Source organism: Drosophila mojavensis, unplaced genomic scaffold (genome assembly GCF_018153725.1).
Source record: "Drosophila mojavensis isolate 15081-1352.22 unplaced genomic scaffold, ASM1815372v1 contig_80, whole genome shotgun sequence".
Lineage (NCBI taxonomy): Eukaryota > Metazoa > Arthropoda > Insecta > Diptera > Drosophilidae > Drosophila > Drosophila mojavensis.
The window spans coordinates 17,203,599-17,224,360 of record NW_025318906.1 but is presented as its reverse complement, the minus strand read 5'-3'; the positions used below and the strand labels follow the sequence as shown (position 1 = coordinate 17,224,360).

Genomic DNA, 20,762 nt, shown 5'->3' with positions numbered 1-20,762 from the left:
TTGTGGCCAGTGAGTGAGTAAATTTAATATAAACTTGGACTTAATGCGAAGAAAGTATATTTAGTGAATAAATGAAAAATAATTGTAATAATAGTAAAGGAAGCAAAATTTCCATGGGATAATTTTCTTGTTGTAGTTTATAATTAGTTATTATTATTGGTATTAATATTTAATTTATTATTATTATTATTATTATTATTATTATTATTATTATTTGTAGTAAAGCTTATTTTTTGTATCACAGTCTATTCAAATAAATACTGAAAAAAATGTTTGAAAATAAATAATGATAATAAATAAATAGTAATAATAAAACAATAAAAAGGACAATCGAATTAATATAAAATTTTATTTCTTTTAATATTATTATTATTACAATTATAATTATTGATTAATTGATAGTAATTTATTATATTTATTTTATAAAGAAATTAATATATATATTTTTATATATATATTTTAAAAGAAAATATTAGAGATTCACAAAATATTTTTTTTTTTTTTTAAGTTTCTGGTCCTTAAACTTTAAATTAAAAATTTATGTGAGCTACAAACATTTTGCTCTTCAATTATGGAATTTTCCCAATGTAAACTTCAATTAAATCAGATAAATATAAATAAATATATGTTCAACTCTCTATAAATATTATTAAATCCCATTCAATGCATTATGACTTTTGGGCATTGTTAGCCAACTTTGAGTGTTTCATAAACATATCCAGGCACTCAGGTGGCAGCCAAATGCTGGCCAGGCTTAAGCACTGACTCCAGCAACTGCCAACCGCCAACTGCACTCGAACAACTGCCATAACTGGGCGTATTGTATAACTTTTCGAGGGCCAGCACTCAGCATTGACTTCAAGAGTTTCGTAGTTTCGCTTTATTATCTCGGTTCCATTATATTATTATTATTTTTTATTTCTTTGTGTGGCGCGTCGCACTCACAAAGTTTTTTTGGCTGCTTATGAAAATCATTTCTTGGGCTTTACATAGTAAATATCCTGTAGTTGAGCAGGTGCTTGGGTATATTCAAATGAGTGGGCAAATGGAATAATATTTCTTTGTATTATTATTTTAAAGATAAAAAAAACTGATTGAGCAAGAGATTTCATAATTATTTCTATTATTATCTATATGATTCGAAGTATGTGCTTTTGGTATTTGTTATCCAACTACAGGGTATATGCCAGGCCACAGTTTTGGAGTACCCAATATCTTGTGAATGGCTGCCTTTATAGAGTTTCATATGATTAAGAGCTTTTATGTCGCGAAGTCTTGCGGATATTATTTAGGCATTTGGAACTTTGATGGGCTCCGTGGGGGGCGGTCGAGTGGATCGCACATGTTACACAGTTGCGTGGCTCTAATCAATGCTAATAAGCCGCTGCGTGTTGACGGGAAATTGAGTCGCGAATATTACGCATACGCACTGTATTACATATTAAGTGAGTGTAAATGAGCGTGCGAGTGTGCGTGAGTGTGCTTAAGTGTGTGTGTGTGCTATTTTGACTTTACTTTCACTTTGTTCCATTTATTTTGATCATAAATTTCATAACGTTCACCTTGATATTGTATTCGTTACGCTTGTTACATGGCTCATGCATTTCACACAGACCATATCGATATATTTATATATATTTATATATAAACAACGAAATTTTTAAACACGATATTGTTTTTAATGGCTTTTTCTCTTTGTATTTGTCTTTGTGTTTTCTTTTTAAATATAAACCGAATCGAAACGAACAATTCAATTAAAAATTGTTATAACCAAATCTGATAAAAAAAAAATAAAAAATCCCTATCGGTAATACTGCAGATGAAGAGCCGGAGGTGGAGATACTAATACCACATCACCATCATCATCATGGCAGCAAGAAAATCCGTCGAAATCCTTTGAAAAACTTGGATCTCGATTTTAAATTCGATGTTAATTCGTTTTAGCCAGCACTCAAATTTACCACAACAACAAAACTATCAACTGGTGTGTGTGTGTTTGATAGCTGGGTAATTTGTTGTTATTGTCGTTGTTGTTGCTGTCGTTGCTATTTTTCAGTTGCTTGCATCCCACACAAAAACAATGACAATAAACAAACAAAGCAACCTAGCAACCTATATATGTATATAAATATAATTGGCCTAGAGAGCACGTCTAACTGTAATTTCTGTGTTGTTGCTCCATTTGAATATATGTAGTCAGTGTTGTAAAGCGTTAAAGAGTGCTGTTAACAAGTGTTTATCAATTAAGTAGTCTAACATGTTCTCTAAACTAAGTATGCACGTTTTCTTTATGTATTCAGTATTTTAATATTCTAAAATAAAAAGTTGAATTTTTTAATACCACAATTGGCATGTTTTTCTAACGGTTTTTATTCAAATAAGCAATTTATATGCAGTTAATAAAATTACAACTGGCAATGCTGTCGGAAAGCTCGGCAGAGCTTTTAAGCTGTAATAACTTTTTCTCTCTCTCTCTGTCTCTTTTCGTATTTCGTACTCGTTATACGCTCTGCGAATTTCCCTTCTTCCTTACAAAGCTGTTTTTGTTCATGTGTTTAAATGTGTGTATTTCAGCTTAGATTTCGTTTTGTATTCAGTTTTCATTAGTTTTGGAACTAATTTTCATTTCACTTTCTTATTTGCAGGTAAATATTGGCATTTTATTCAGCTTAATTTAAATAACAGGTATTTAGAGCTTAAAATATACCTACATATATGTTTTTAAAATATTGGGAAATTTATATAAAAAGTACCCAATATTATCAAAGCTTTGCTCAAAGCTTTCGAGTCGAGCGCACAATTTGAGTCACATTGCGGCGGGTTAGGATTCATCCTGCCAAGGTGAGAGAGGCCAGCTCCATTTCCACTCATTTCGCCTGCCGTAGTAGACCTACTTTTTTTAGTTGGTCCCCACAAACACAAACACACACACACACACTCACACACACATTAGTAAGGCGTGTGTTTCAATTCCAGGGCGTTTCAAGTCAATGCAGCCAGTTAACAGTGACTCGTTTGCCCACACACATTCGGGCGCCCGAATGTTGAGCTGAGCGAGCGTGAGACGCTTTTTAACCAAACCCGTGAAACAAACGAGGCCAGTTTCACAAATCAAGCGAGGTGTTCGGTTCGATAGGTTCTGTTCAGCAGCTAAAAAGCGAAAGTGCGCGCGACTCTCAGTATATTTTGAAATTCAAAAAGTGTTGCATACTTTTGTGCGGAGGCAGAGCAAACAGCAATTGGACGAGGTACGAGCTACGTTTAAGTTTTCTCATCAACTTTTCAATTTAACTATATTTTTAAGACTTGCTGCATATTTTTTAAAATTCCTCTGACGCTTTACGAGCGCACATAAAACTCAAATATAAAATTCTCTTATTTTATTGGAATATACACAAATATAGAAATATATATATTTTTTATTAAATTGTACGCCCAGTTGTGTTATCCTAGCTGAGTCTTGGTGGGCTCTGACGTACAAGTCAGCGTGCCCATGAATAAATAAAACTGTGTGTGTGTGTGTGTGTGTGCCCACTTCCTTGCCTCTCTGCTGCCTCTTCTCCACAGTTCGACATAAAAATAACATAAAATCTGGCTCGGGTTTTGCAATAATTTTTCTTTCCTGCCTTTCAATTGCTGCCTGCTGCCAGTTGCCTCATGTTTGTGGCTTGGGCTTGGGCCTGGGCTTTGGCTATAGTTTGGTTTCCGCTCGACTCCTTATCGCATCCATTTGCATCTAAGCAGCTTCAAAATTGGTGTTTTCGACCGTTAACAGCCTCGCATATTTGATGTGATTCCATTGTATATTCCCAATATCGATATATACCCTGGCAATTAGAAGTAGTACTTTCTTTTTGTTAGTCTACCCCAGCCGAAGCATATTCTGTCTGCCCTATGCACACATTGGCTGACCTATTTCCGGGCCACATTTTTTGTAGCTCTTCAATTTTTATGTTGACTTCTTAATGATTGAGTGTTGACATTTTGTTGTGGATTTAATTCGTACAGAAAAAGAGAAAAGGGATTTTAAATTGGCTGCGAGCTTTGGGAACACGATGAAGCGCGTAGTTTAATTAAGTCGTGGGTCTTGAAAGGGCAAACTGAGTAAACAAAAAATGCGCCCTTTTGCTGCTTTTAGCCCACTTGTTTCGACCCTTTGGTATTAGAGAAATTTCAGCTTAAGTCTCTGGCCAAATTTTGTACTTAAATAACTTTCCAGTTAAATGGTTTTCACTTGCATATTAATTAGATTTCATTTTAGTTTTAAGTCAAAAAGGTTTGCCAAGAAATATAGAGTATATAATTATATTTAATTGAAATCATTATTTCAGCACATTATTTTAATAATGTCTAGCCTTTTTCTTGCATATTAATGAAGTTTCATTTTTGTTTTCTTAAGTCAAAAAGGTTTTCCAAATCTAATATATTAAATTTTATTCTTGTTCGATTTCAAGCTTTTTACTTTCAGGGGTTGTTTGGCAGAAAATCATATTTTATTAAATTACTTTTAATACTTTTCTCATTTTTTAGTTTTTGAGTTGCATAGTAATTAAGCTTAATTATAGTTCTGTTGGGCTAATAAAATTTCCCACGAATTATTGATTTATAATTGATTGAAATTGTCACTTTTTATATATATATATATTCATTTATTTATTTATTTTTCAATTTCAAGGTTTTTACTTCCACAACAATTAGATTTCATTTAAGTTTTGTTCAGTCAAAAAGGCTTTTAAGGAAAAATATTTAATTATATTTGTTCGAATATGCTTTTTTCTATATTATTTTTTAAGTTATATTTATTTTAGATTTATTTATTTTATTTATTTTCAATCGAAAGCCTTTTAACTACACAATTGTTAAGTTACAATTTTAGTTCTGCTAAGTCAAAAAATAAAATAATAATAAAATAAATAAATAAATAAATAAATGAGTAGAGTATTTTTGATATAATAAATTTATTTAGAATTTATAAAATTTCAAATGTCTGCAAATCTCACAGAAAACTTTAGATACCTCTATCTAAATAATTAAAAGCTACTTATAAGTAGCTTATATACATTTTTCCCAGTCTCCCATTGCTTTTGAGATATATTTTGGAGTGCTCAAATATGCTTTGTAGAATTTGCATATTTTGTTATGAAAGTTATCTGCGCCTAAAAATTCCATCTCGCAACTCCCGAAGCGCCGCTAAAACTCATAAACAATTTGCCATGCATTCAGCTCGGCTCGGCTCGCCTTGTCGCATCCACAAATTGCCAAAAAAAAAAAAAAAAAAAAAAAAAAACATAATACCAAAGGAGACAAAGCAAAAATTGAATATTCAATTTCAGCCGCTGGCTGCCACGACGCCAAAAATGTTTGTTGCAAAATGTTTGTTAAAGTTTTCGCTGGCTGCCAACAAAGTGGAAACAAATAACATAAGCAACATGCAACGAGCGACACTGAGGGCTCTGAAAATGACACATGACCTACAACGTTTTGTTAGTTGTGTGTGTGTGTATGTGTGTGTGTGTATTTTTTTCACTCACTTTTCATTCTTTCGCTGAAATATTTTTATGACTTGCTTTACGTGTGCTCGGCCCAAAGTAAACATGCCAGCGCTTCATGCAGCGAGCTGAAAAGAGAGCAAGGGAGAGAGAGAGAGAGAGAGAAGGAGAGCGGAATTCCTGGCTGAACATTTCCTCTTGGCTTACCCATCAATCATTGCCAACTACAATTTAGCGCATAATATGCGGAAGCAATAAGAAATAATATTTATGAGTTATACACAAAATTAAAATCATAATTTTATTTTGAAATTAAAATTAATATTAACAAATGATTTACGCAGATGATGGATGCTTCAAATCTAAATTGCCAATACAAATATCAATATTGAGGGCGCATGATAAATATAAAAATTATACGACTTGCGCGTCATACGCGAATAATTGTCTTATGCCGTGAGGGGGAATACAAGGCTGAAGGTTGTTTATGCTCAGCACGTGGTCACGTCGGAAATACAATTGCTGCTGCTGCTGCGGCTGCTGTTGCTGTTGTTGCCTTTGCTGCTGTTGCTGCTGTTGTTGCCATTGTGGTCTGCTCTTTAAGGGGGCGTTGCATTTGCGGTTTGCCAAAAATGTTTATAGCCTTCGCTCTAAATTGCCTTTGTAACTGCGTAAGCCACCCTCCAATTCAGCTGCTGCTGTTGCTGCTGCTGCTGGGGGGCGTTGGCATTGCTGTTGCAGCAGCAAGTTTTAGTTCTTAATGTGCTCGCTAAGTGAGTTGTTAAAATGTCGTTTGGGGTCTGCATAGGTAGGTGCTAATGTGCGCATGTGACAGGGATTTGTTTTAGGAGCTGCTCTGAATGAAATTATAATAAATATATTTCAAGCAAGCAAGCGAATGCTTCTTCCTTTGATCTACAAATTCCCTAAAATATGAAAACTTCAAGCTCCGATGTAGGCATTCGCCAATATAGAATTTATGTCTTAAATTTAATAATAATTTTATTCAATCAGTAAGCGAAAATATGCAGAGCGAGTACAAAGAGATGGAGCATTGGAATTGGCGACATTTTTACAATGTTAACTTTCACAATCTCAGCTTCTGTCTGTCTGGCAAATCGAATTCAAGTGCCAAACTTTTGATCGAATTTAATGTGGGTAAAACGTATCGTATGACTCAAGGCGCTTTTACAACTGTTTTTTTTTTTTTTTTTTTTTTTTTTTAATATAGTTTTATTGCAGCTTTTGTCGTAAACTCTATGGCGCATTTGTAAGGGTACCTTAACTAATGGAGTGGCTAAATGCCTTTATTGCTAAAAAGTTACTTTAATTTAATTTAGTTTAGGTCACTTCTCAGGTCTAGGGGATGCGATCTTTTCAGCCTTCTGTTGATAGTGTTGGTGGCTAAATTGGCTGCAAGCTGGTTTGGGTGGGCGGATATTCTGTCCGCGTATCTTGTGCTGTGTCGGCCAATGAGCTCAGCAATTGTCGGCATCTGGAGGTCGGTGTGCAGGGTTTCATTTTTGACGTACCATTCGGCTCCGGTCCAAGTCCTTAGTGCTTTGTTTTGTGTGGTCTGGACTTTATTTATGTGAGTTTTTGCAGCAGACCCCCATAAAGGCATTGCGTAAGTGAAAACAGGTGCCACTATTGAGTTGTAAATGTGCCTCTTGCTTCGTAGTGACAGAGGGCTGTCGCTTCTTAGCATCCAGTCGAGTTTTTTTAATTTGTATTTGCACTTTTTGACTGTCTCACTTATGTGCGGGCCATAGGTCAGTCTCTTATCCAGAGTGACTCCCAGGTACTTCACCTTGTTTGCCCGTGGTATTGGAGCTCCTAGAGTCACTTCGGGGCAGGCTCCCCTTCTGGTTGCGAATGTGATGTGCGTGGACTTTTGGGCGTTGATCCCGATGCTCCAGCGAGTTAGCCACCGATTGAGATCATGCAAGTAATCTTGCATTTGACTAGAGGCTACTTCGGGCGATTTATTGCGACTCAGTATGGCTGTATCATCTGCGTACGTCGCTATAAGCGTGTCGCTGTTACTGGGAGGCAACGGCATGTCTGCGGTGTAAAGTGTATATAATGTTGGCCCAAGCACACTACCTTGGGGCACGCCTGCTCTAACTGGTAGGTACAACTGTTTATCAAATATTTCAACAAATATTATCTAGCAGCGATTATCTAAAAGAAATAAACGGTAATTTACCTGTAAGCTATACACTTATCCAAAATTATTTCTTATACTGTTCAGCCCACTTGTTATCTTGTATAAAATGGCCACACTCACTTTAATCCATCAATTTGTCTATCTTCTTCTTTTTCTTCTTCTTGGTGTTTTCTGTTAAGCATGACCTGCAGCTATTTTCACTAGTTTTTTAAGCCTCTTTACAAGTTGTCAACTTTATAGCAACATCATATTTGTTGTCATTCAATTGAATATAAATGTTAAGGTTTTTCCGTTTTGAAATTCTGACTAACTGCGATGACACAGCAACCGCAACTCACACAATTTTTGGGGCGCAAAAAGAAAAGTCGGTGACTTATCTTGTCATATGACATCCAATAATATTTGCAAAAAAAAAAAAAAAAAAAAAGATAAGGCCCTGTCAAAGTTCTGTTTGCCCTGCAGCTCTGTACATGACTTTAATTTGCCAAAAATCCCCGCCACAAAACGTTTGGTAACCTAAGCCAAAGCTAAAGAATTTTAAATATGCTACACTCAAATCGTACACCCACATAGAGTTATCAATTCCACAAAGGAATCCATTCTGGCCGCACAAAGAGCCGAACATACAGAAACATTTCACTGGCACTGTTCTGACTGTATTTCCAATTGGCTGTTTGTTTGTGCATATACAAATGTCAGAAGCGTTTAAATTGGCCTTCACACACACACAAACACACACACACACACACATACATACATGCCTATATGTGTATATATGCAGAGACATAACAAATTGGCTACGTGTCTGTCGCATTCAATGATTCGGACTAAAACTTTGCCTCTGACTCTGTGGCTTTGACTTTTGTCGGGTATTCGATTTGAGATAATTCAATTTGAAACGTATAATTCCAGCAAAATGCACAATTTTTTGCTCACATTGATCAATGACAAATACATGTGTGTGTGTGTGTATTATATAATATATTGCATACTTATGTGCATATTACGCTTGTGGTTTGCCTGCTACACAAATCCAGCCCAAATGCATGTATTTTATTTCAGCGCGAATCCAAAAAGAAACCCTAACAAGCCTGTCAAATCATGTCAAATGCTAATGCCACACAGCCGTCAACATGTAGTACCTTGTGGTTAGCCATTTATCATGCACACACACACACACACACAGGCACTCACACCTGCTCTGAGCTTATTATGCACTCATAATTGCGAAGTGAGTAAACAGTTAGTTCGCTGTCACCCTGTCCGTTCATTGAGTCAATCAACGTACAGAATTGCCCTCAGCTCAGCCTCTGCTATTACACGCCCCAGTCCGTTCTGCACTCGCTGTCGAACAGCAGTGCATACATTGCGCATACGTCGTGTGTGCCAACTAGTTGAGCCCAAGCGTTCAGGCGCCCGAGTTTTGTTGCGCAAAATGCGCCGCTGGCCGCTTACATAGGTGTGTTTGGCTTTGCATATCTAACGGTTTTAGCTGCCAGTCCAACACACACACACACACACACATACACACTCACGCACAAGCAACTGTATATCTGCGGCTTTTGAGTATGCCCGTTCCTAGCCCCGCTCGCACTTGGCCTTGTCATGGCTCGTGGTTTCCCATCAAAGTGCCCAAGTAACTTGGCTGAACTTTATGAAACGTTGCCAAAGTGAGTGTGTGTGCTTGTGTGTGTGGGTGCATTATAGTCTCTTCAAGTCTCTTCCTTATATAGCGAATTGTAGGTCATTGTAGTCAAGTCAAGCAACTCGCAACTCAAGTTACTCACACTGCACTCATACTCATTTCTCGCAGGGGAATTCACTTTCACTTTTACGCCCACAAATTTCGCATGAACTGCCAAAATTTAAAAGTTTCCACCTGCTAGTCTAATTTTGATAATTGCATTTATTAGACAGCTGCGACAGGTGTTAATCTTACTATAAAGAACGAGTCTCACCTCGACATATTTTCCGAGTTTTCTGTGGAGTGAATCAAATTGTAACTGACTTGAACTAGTTATTTAATGGAAATAGTTTGCGGCTTGGATCGGGTCTCAAATTTAAAGTTGTTTTATTACAATATACTGCAGGAAGAGCATGATGAGGGTGCTACTACATGCTCCTATAGCTTCATATTTTTCCTAGTTATATTTTAGTAATGCGAAGGCCTTAACAATATTATATTATTATTTATCAAATACAAAATTAATTAATAAATATATAAAAAAAATTAAATTAATTACAAAATTAAATATTTATAATTGTTTTTCGCAGTATATTTTTTACAACTAATTTAAATTTTGTTTAATAATATTATATTATTATTTATCAAATAAAAAATTTATTAAAAAATATATAAAACATTAAATTATTTACAAAATTAAATATTTATAATTGTTTTTCATAGTATATTTTTTACAACTAATTTATATTTTGTTTAACAATATTATATTATTATTTATCAAATAAAAAATTAATTAATAAATATACAAAAAAATTAAATTAATTACAAAATTAAATACTTATAATTGCTTTTCATAGAATTTTTTTTTACAACTAATTTAAATTTGGTTTCTTTTTAACTACGATAAGTTTAATGTTTATGATAGATGAATTAGTGTAGAATTTTCATGTAACAAGATAAACCACTTAAAAGACTATACTACTTGTATTATACTTAAGATACTATCTAGTAGTAATATACATATATTAATAGCCATGGTTTCACAAGGAGTGTAATTTGAGCATAGCCCAACAAAAAATAACTTTACTTGTAACTAAATCCTAGCAGCTAAAAATAGCTAACATTAATAGTGTAGCCAAGTTTAAATCTTGGCCAAAATTAGACTTAATGGGCTAATCAATTACTGTTTAATTTTATGTGGCCAACAGCCGCAGGTAACATGTTTGCTAATTCAATTAGCTCACAAGCAAAAGTTGAGTTATCGAATTTCAAGCTGTGACAATTAAGGTAAAAGTTATATTAGAATGACTAGAAGTAAGTGAACTTGGGTATTTGTTTTTCTGCAGTTTTAGTTGCTCAACTTATTGGAAGTTGTTTAGTTAAAGTTTGGCCAGATGAGAAAGCAAAGTCAGAAGTTGTTACCAAATTAGATGGATGACACAACAAGTTTGCCTATAGTTAATCTATAGCTAAAAAGCCAAAAACTTTATAACAGTAGAAATTACTATCTATACATAATTATATAATAGCAAATTTATAGACCAATTAAAAAAGTTTATTTGTGTAGATAGCTACAAATAGTTAGTATCTGAAAGGTTGTATAACTTAACTCCCCTTCTCATGCTAGTTAAGCCCCTTTCCTTATATAGTTTGTATTCAAGCAACGGCAATCAGGTTTGTTTGTTTAATTGTGTGGAGCTATTAATAAAACAACAAATGTCATGGGGTGACTGCCACCAGGTTCCATTGTCCGATTGCCCAGGCAGCTAGCATGCTCTTGACCCAGGCCACAGGCCACAGGACACGGGACACAGGACACACAGTGGCGACGATGGCCATTTATCTATGCTGCGACAGCGTATTCAATTAAATATTGAAACACGAGGCTAATAAATTACTCACGAATGCAGAGTTTTAGTGTGGCATTATTTCAGCCATGCCCATAAATATGACCCACTTTGGCCGGAAGCCGTGTAAATCTACAAATTACCTTAATATTTAATAGACAATGTAGTACGGCGCACGCAGCACGGCACACGTAAACCTTTAACGAGCTCTAATCGAGGCTTCAAGATTTATGCGCCTCGCTGACGCGCTGGTCCGGCCAGGTGTCCGAGGTACGCACCTGGAGTTTGAGTGCTAGGCGAACCCCTTCATTTGGGGCACATCATAATTCATTTGCTGCCCGTCGTGCTGCCAATGTTGGCCTAAATGTAATTTCCTTCTCAGGCCCATTGTCTGGAAATGGGAAATGCGTTGCGGCTGATTCGCTGTCAATAAAATCAAATTTATTTTTGTTACGGATTTTCGGCCATTAATGGATTCCTTTTTGAGCTGACAAATGGTGTGGAGAGTGCCCGTGTACCGTTAGCCGTCAGCCGTTAGCTTTGATATTCAGCCACCGCGACAGCGCAAACATTAATTCAGTCAGCCAGGAAATCGAAAGCGAATATTTCGCAATTTATCGATGCGTAAATTATTTGTTTTGGCTTACACGATTCACAAAGATTCGTGAGAGATGTGAAAAGGATTTAGACAATTTACCCGTCAACTGAAGGATATTAGCATATTGTGTTGAGCTCTGCTCTGGATGTCCAAACAGCTTGCCTGCTTATCTTTTGACTCAATTGCATTTTGTCCAGCAGCGAAGACATATTTGAATACCACTTACAGCCATCGAGATCCGCTTATGGCTAACATCGACATTGATTTTGCTGTCGGCACTTTTGATATTTCGTTATAATTTGCCTCCTTCACAAGGATGAAGTCAAGACTCGATACAACAATGGCGCAACTTTAATACTTCAATACACAATATATTGGCAAAGTTCAGACTATGCAAAGTCTGAGGCAAAGTCCATGCCAGCAGCTAGTTAGATGCGGAACCTTGTTATAAACGCCGCATCAACAGTTTCTCGCACGACAGCAGCAGTAGCAGTGGCAGATAGGCACGGGTGGAGTGAGCTTGACCAAGGGATACCCTGTAAAGTGTTTATATTGCATTTTATATTTGTTGAGCATGTGGAGAATTATGTACATAAATCTTGAGTCCACGCCAATTTTTGCATATATCATATAAACTTTAGTTTTATATAGATATAAATATAATATAGATAATACGAAATTCAAATATATACATCATTTAAATTATTATTTTACTTTAATTTTCATAATATATACATTTTACAATATTATTGAAATTATTATTTATTTTAATTAAATAAGGATAACATAAAATTAAAAAATTTTACGAGGATACAAAAAAAAAAAAAAAAATAAATAAATAAATAAATAAATAAATAATAATAATAATAATAATATAAATAAAAAAAATAAAAATAAATAAAATATTTCAGATAAATTATGGAATTTTATGATAAAAGAAAATACAATTATATAATCTATATAATTAGCTGAATGTTTTATTTTAAGTTTTAAATATTATTTATTGTTGTTTATAAAATAATTTTCCTTTTAAATTTTATGATAATAAAATAAATAATTAATAATTAAATTTGTTATAAAAATGCAAATAAAAATATTTCATATAAATAATTAAATTTTAAGTTTTAAATATGATTCTTTTATTTTTGTTAGAAAATAATAATTAATATACAAAGCTAATCACAATCTATATTAAACTAACAAATTTTGGGCAGTGCACACTAAACTAATTTACAATTTTACCTCTTACAAGCCCGTATACCCTTACATATACACAAGTAAAGGGTATATCCAAGATGTGCCAAGTAGCGCTGGTAACTATAAACTGCCTTTAAGCAGCTCTCGAGGCATTGCATTGACTGTTATTCGATACAGTTAGTTGGCTTGCAAGGCGGCTGCTTGTCTAGTCCATCAGGCCATCAGCGGGTCCATCAAGTCAGTCAGTCAGTCCGCTCGTCCGTCCATCTGTTCGTCCGTTCGTCCGTCCGTCAGTCATTCACTCATTCTGTCAGCCATTCCCTCGAGCATGTATTTCCTTCCTTTCTGCGCTGCAGCGCAGAATTTCCGTTTCAATGCACTCTGATTGAAAGTCTTACGTACTTATGTGGCCCTTGTCGGCGTGTGTCGCACACTGAAGGACCTGAAGGGAGGCAGGCAGCCCAACCACCGCCACACTCGGCCATGTTGCTTGCAATTTTAATGTGCAGTGACGTCGATGCAAGCGTTGATAATGCTCCAATGGCTCGGCCCCATTTCGATAAGGCGGCAATTCAAATATAAACTCAATATGGTGCAGGCAGCCGAATTGGGCACACGCCGACAGTGAAATACTCTTTTGAGCCGGGCCTCAACCCAAATAGTATACAGCTTTTGATTCGTGGCGCATTCCCCATGTATTTTATGGGGTAGCTAACTCACTTGCTAGTCTTATCTGATTTCCGCTTGGGGAAGGGCATAAACTGTGTCATTTGCGAGGCCCATCCAGCCGTATCCACTCTGCCATCAGTCAATGTTGTCACTGTGGCCGGGCCTGACAGTGCAACAACTGCCAGCCACGGCAGCTCTTCAGCCAGACAATGCAACAATGGCCTTTGTCAGCAGCGCCCTCGACAAGTCTCTTCTGCTGTTATCCTGTTGTCCTGCTGGCCGCTAAGCGTCTAATTAAATAGAGCTTACGAGGCGTACGCTTTCTTTTCCCCAATCACTCGAAAACAAACGAGCTCGTGTCGCTGCAGTTTTCATGTGCTTTTACATTAATTGGATTTGAGTTGTCGTTTCTATTAGTCAAGGTCACGCACCTAGCGACACCGGCTTGAGCACTGCTAGAGCAGGAGGTATGCCAGCTTTTGGATACCTACTACTGCCTCAGCACCAGCTCTTGCTCCTGCCCCACTATTTTCCAGGTGTTTTGGCAAATTCTCTTGAATTTCCTCTTGCTGCCATTTATTTGCTTTACGGCATGTTTGCGCCCATAACTGTAAATCCCATTTTATTATTCGTTTTTTAAATGAGCCGGCTCAGTAATGCCAAAAGCTCCCAGGCAAGCCAAAGCAAATGCTCTGCACATATTTTCTGTGTGTGTGTGTGTGTGTTTGCCCTTTAAGCAGAGTGAGCTTAGTGGGTATGCTTAGCGTTTAGTGAGCAGTGCTTAAGGCTTGAATGTGTTAAAGGGCATTTTGGTTGGTAAAAGATATATATAGAATATTATATATATATATACATATGTATTATGAAGCATAACATATTTGAGATATAAAAACCTTAATTAAAATCCATATCACTAATCAATATTCCTTCAACTGCTCAGCAGCCAGGAGTGCAGGGTATCTCTAGCATATTCATTTGTATATTCATATATCTGAGTTTATTCACCCAGCATTTGAGGCCACAAATTTGGCGCATGCCGCTGTCCATAAACTTGAATGCTGAGCCCGGACAGCTCAGCACTACTTCAACTTATTTTCTTTATATTTATTTATTTATTCGTTTTTTCTCTCTCTCTCTCCCTCTCTCTATGTCAGTTTGACTTTTGTAACTACAAATTCTTGAAGCAACAAACAGCAGGAAGCATAATTCATAAAAACACAAACAGAAACTATGCACGAGATGGCAGGAAAGGGCAAACATGGCTAGAAGCGTGGCTATGTTTATGGCCATACTTAGGAAGTGATTTATGCTAAAGATTTGGGGGCAGATTTTCAGTATGTTGCGAATCAGATTTAGCGACCTTAATTGGAAAGACTTTGGTAGAATTTGCCAAGAAATTGCAAGAATTTGAAAGCATTTGCTTTGAAGTGACTAAGATGAAAGGCTCTTACTAAATATTCAAGGCAATGTAGCTAAAAGAAAACTTTAGCACTTTTCTGTAAGCCAAATAGTAAATAGTTAAAATGTCTTTGTGACTGTGAGCTTAATATTTAGTTGACTAAAAACTAAACAAAATTCATATATCATATGTCAAATTGAATTTTCAGCTACGCTTTAAGCTAAACTCTTGCCATCTGTCATTAGAAATTCCTTTATGACAAATCCTGCACTCATCAGCTTTAAGACCGACATGACTCTCGCTCGGAACACGCCTCAAAGTGCTAAGCAAACAATTTTGTTGTCCTTGTTTGTTTTTTCATTTAAATTTGAAACACAGCTGCAAGCTGCATTTTCTCATTATACGGCAAACAAACCTGAGCGCAAATGGCCCACGGGGCGTTGCTCACAAAAAATTGTTGCAGTGTAAACAGAGATGCATGCGCGGTGGAGGTAGGGGCGGGGTGGGATAACGCAGGAGAAACGGAAAGCTAGCTCAAGGGCTTTAATTGATTTTAATATTTAATTGCGCAAACATGAAATGCAAATAAAATGAAAACTGTAATTTCGCACACGAAATCAATTTGCTAGAATTTTCCCAATTTGCCAAATGCAACTAAAAGTCTCCAGGGGCAATGAACAGATAGAAGGCTTAAAGGCAAGCCAATCAGTGCGGACCTTATCTATTCAAATAAGAAATAAATATTATTTTGACATTCATTCGAATAGTTTTGGCTACTAAATTCGATAATTCGACGACATATGTCTCCAAGCATGCTCAATGTGTTAAAATAATTCATGTTTGCAATGACTAAATTAAATACATTAATATTCAATCAGTATTATATTTGTGGAATGTAGTCTTCTTGGCATTTAAATTAAGATAATAAAGAAATACAAATTGTATAATAGTTTTGCTATTTAGTTTGTGGAATGTTGACAACATTCTCTCTGCATGTTTGCATTAATTACACATATGCCAAAGAGACAAAATAAGCTAACAAATATTTGTATATTTGATTTATTTAAAATTATTTGTATTTATATTTCTCCTTTTTTTTGCATTAATATAAAAAAATCGATATGCAGAAAAAGGTGCATTTTAAGTCGTTTTTATTACATTTTTAGAATATTACTATTTGTAATAAAATAATCAAAAATTAACTCTTCATTAATATAAAATAAACATCAATATAGTTCCGAATTTCAATATATTTAAATTTTATTAATATATAGAAAATTTTCCTATTTAACATTTTTTTTTATTTATTTATTTATTTTTTTTTTGTTTTTGCATATATGTCTTTTATTAATTTTCTAGAATATTTAGATTTAAGATTTTTTTTTTTTATAAAATACTATCTACTTTTATAAATACTATCTTATTTATAGGAAATAAACATGAATACATTTTTCATGTAATTTTTTTAATGCATATAATAAATATATTTTATTTTCTATCTAAAAAGTATTATATGTATCTAAAAAATATTATTTATATTTTACAAAATATTCTCTATTTTTAAACAATTTTATTGACATGGCTAAAAGGTTAGCTCTTTGGCTCAAATGGAAAGCCAAATACCACGTTCTAATGCTGAAAGGCATGCTAAAAGTGTCGAATCAAACTAAGTCGAATTGAATTTTACAAATTCTGTGCTTCGCATACTTGCAAAATATTTGCACAAAATGTCGCTGGCAACGACAAACAGTTGGCAAACATTCCGAAGCGGCGTCAGTTGACTCTGTGCAGCAGTCGAGCTAGCCAACTCGCTGTGTGTTGACTTTTGCAACAGCAGCAGCAACAACAACAGCAACAAAAGCAACAGCAATGGCTACAGCAACAAATATACACATACATTATAAATACAAATACAGTTGCGTGTGAGATTAGTTTGGACTGGGCGCAGAGCTGGTAATCAAAAGGCTGCCAGCTTTAGTGTCCGCCACTTTATGTGGCCCACTCTGTGGCGTTGCGCGGAAATTAGTTAACGCTGCTGGCAAGCATTTTTAAGCCATCAAAATATAATGCTCTCTATGTGTATCTCGCCTCTCCCGCTCCCGCTCCCACTCTCTCTGGGTACTCCATATCGACGCCCATCTAGTTAGTTGGTGTTGATAATGCGTTGCCGCTTTACGCCTGCTAAGCGAGTCGTTTTTGTTATGATACCCTAGAGTTAACTTGGCAAAGAAGGCATTTTAGCTTGCTTCTGTTACTAAGCAAAGAACTTAAATTGAAGTAGCTTGGGCTTAGGCTAACAAGTGCTTGTATGACATATTAGTTTTTCTCACGAGTTGCTGTTATGTAAGCACTTTTGACTAAAGGACTACTTTAGTTATACCCTATAAGCCTGTAAGTGTATATAAGTCATGCGAAAGTATATGTGACAAGATGAAAGTTTGTTTAACAAGTTTTGCTATCTGTCGGGTTTATAGCTGATCTAATCTCAGTGGATTTCATGTTACCAATAATACAAGAAATACTTATTATATTATATTATATTTATTTATTATTTATTAAAGCTGAATTCAGTACATTTTCTGGAATTTTATATTGATATCATTTATCTCAAATTAATTATTGTCTTTCTATATTTACATTAAAATTCTTTAAAATATACGATTCGTTTAAGTACAGGGTATTTCATCGTCGTTCACTAGCCTCTGCCATAGTTCGCTCTATTCCATTTTGATGTTAGTATTGTCCTGGGCTATTGATGAGCTGTTGTTCTTTCATTTCCATTGTTGTGACATGCCCCACAATGCGACACTTGAGACTTGTTCCGCTCTCAACTGCCAGCCCACGTTTGTTTACACTTCAATGTTTGCCTTGGCCCACATCAGGGCCCGAATGGCGCTCGGTCTTAGCGGAATGGCTGGCATTTTCGATATGACTCTTTTGGGGCACCGCAAACAGCGTCGAGTTAATTTAATTCCGTGTTCCTGCCTAATTGAGTGCCTGGTCAAGCCATATAACTTGTGTACCAAAGCAAATGCAATTGAAATGTCGCAACAACAAAGTTGTGGATTAGAATCCAGCTTGGCTCAAGATCAAGCTTAACGGGCGTTCGGCTTCTTACACTATTCTCTATACACTATATACGTATAAGCTATGGCTAATCTAATTTAGTTACCATTTCAATGGGGTCTTTGTCAACAAGACATATATACATACAAATTGTGTGCAGTTTAAGGAAGGATAAGTAGGGCTGTTGAGAAGATATTGTAAAAAACTTTTGATATGCCATATTTCATCAGAATAGACATGAGAGATGGCTGGTTTATTTAGACTCATTATTGTAGTTATAACTAAAAAGAATATTACAGATTGAATTATAAATCATTTAACAACAAATTGTTCAAAGAAAGAATCAAAAATAATTATAGATAATAAATAATAAATTAATAATTTAATAATATATATATAATTTAATATTATAAATAGTTATATTTTATATATTATATGATATTTAAAAGAGTCAAAAATAACAAGCAAAATAAATATATAAAATAAAATAATATGTGATTATATTGAAGAATAGATTAAGGAGAATATTGAGCAAAAAAAAGAAAAGTCTCTAATAGAACCTTGACTCTCTTAAATTGATACACTTGAAGCTTTTACTTTTCCTCTAGCCACTTAATCCACCCTTTAGATTAGTCATGCTCACTTGCTTCCACTTGTCAGCATTTTGTTATTCAACTTTGATTTAATAACCTCAGTGGAGAGGTTATTATATGCTCACAGCCATTTTGCAACCACATTCTGATGAATGTATGCACATTTGCCTATGGATATATGTATGTGCATACATGTGTGCGTGTGTATGTTCACCTGTAATATATTCAGTAATACACGTGCCACTGACTGTACAAAATGGCGGTATAAAACAATGAAATGCAAAGCTGTGCGCGTGCTGTAAGTTTAGGTATAAATTACCACAATAAATATAAACTTGGTCATCGAGCAACAATAATGCTGAACAACTACAAAGGCAACAACTATTGTAAGAGAACAGCAACAACAGCAACAATAACCAAGTGCTTACGCACAATCGCCTTTCCTGAAATGGCCGCAAGAACAAAGAATCCACGGAAACTGTTCTACAGCTCGCAATGAAAATGAAAAGCAACCGACAGAGTGACGCAGAAGAAGAAGAGGAAGAACATATTTTCAATGCAAGCGTGACGTGTCGTAAGTTTTATACGATGTGAAAATTAAATTTTCGCATGTCAGCGTTAAATTAATTTCATTTCTGTACTTTTTTTCTTTGCTGCCCTCATTACGTAATGAGAAGACATTTCACCTGCTCGATGGCACAATGAGTTTGTGTATCAACAGGTGCGACAGGTAGAACGACTCTTAAATTGCGACATTTTATATCGAGTCTAAATTGAATTCTTGTAATATAATCTGAAGCTATGGAATGCGAGATTTAAATTATGTTGAAAATTCATTTTGAAGTATAAAAAAACTTTTAAGAGAATAAAAATTCGTTGTACACTCAAGAATAAATTCCAAATTTTAATGAATAAAATTGAAATAAATAAAATAAAAAATTCTAATAATACTGAACTATAAAAAATATTAAAATTCAATAAAATATAATTTACATACAAGTTTAAGGTTTAGTTAAAATTTTTGTCTAAGCATTGTGTTTTTCACTAAGCTAAAAGTTAATTTTATAAGTTGGCGAAATGCCGCAGTTTGCGATTACTGGAACAGATGTCGCACAATTTCGTTTATGAGCCGCCGAAAGGCTTCAATTGCAATTTTCTCGCGGAATTCCATAAACATTACGGTAATATGAGAACTGGCCAGCAAATTGCATTTTGGCATGCCTGGCCCACGTTTACCTTTACTTGAACTTTGGCCTTTGTAGCACTGCACTTTGCTTTTTATGTGGCCCTGCTGGTGTCATCGGCGTCATAAGTTTCAATTTCAATTGTCCTTAACGCGCCAACAACGAACGCCCAACAGCTTGAGGAGCACAAATGGCACTTGCTCCAGCAGCAGCAACAGCAGTCATAAGCGTAACGACTTCCCTCTTTGCATTTGAGTGTATTCTTTATTAATAAGAGCCACAGAAACAGAAACAGCAGCAACAGCAGCAGCAGCCGCAGAAGTAAAAGCAGAAGTGTTTTTTACATTTGTTTGTCAGTTTTTTTTGTGTACCCTTTGAGTGAGCGTTGAGGGTATGACTGAGACTCAGCTGATGCTAGGTTTTCTGAGTGACAAAATTCATTATGATATATTATGAAATTTTATGAAATCATACATTATAATTCAAAATAATTAAAATTTTTTAATGATATACCTTTATAATATTATTTTTTAATAATTGCTAAATTATTCTACAAATCTGTAATTAAGTTACAAGATTTTATTTTTTTATTACTAAGCAATGTATATTTATATATTTTAAAAATTATTATTATATAATTAATTATTTTTTTATTTTTAATAACAAAATATATCATTTCTAAAATTTAAAAAAAATTTGTATTGTTTATTTAAAATACATTTTTTATTTATAATATTTATTATGCCATATTATTACTTATTATTTATTTTATTTATTATTATAACTTTTTTTTTTAATTAAAAAAAAACATTTTTTTATGTATTTTGTATATGAACTATATTTAGTTTTTTTTTTCGTTTTTTTTT

The 20,762-nt window shown here is 34.8% G+C and overlaps 1 protein-coding gene across 2 annotated transcripts in view; it reads left to right on the top strand.

Annotated features, from left to right (window-relative positions):
* Positions 1–1,833: 1,833 nt before the first annotated feature.
* LOC6580303 overlaps positions 1,834–20,762 on the top strand; it is a 41,665-nt gene continuing 22,736 nt past the window's right edge. Inside the window, exon 1 of one of the 2 annotated variants that reach the window (XM_044010562.1) lies at positions 1,834–1,984. The gene's annotated coding sequence lies outside the window, so the exon portion shown is untranslated. Of the gene's footprint in view, positions 1,985–3,097; positions 3,249–20,762 lie in introns of those variants that run through there. The other variant, XM_015164165.3, reaches the window with a different exon arrangement.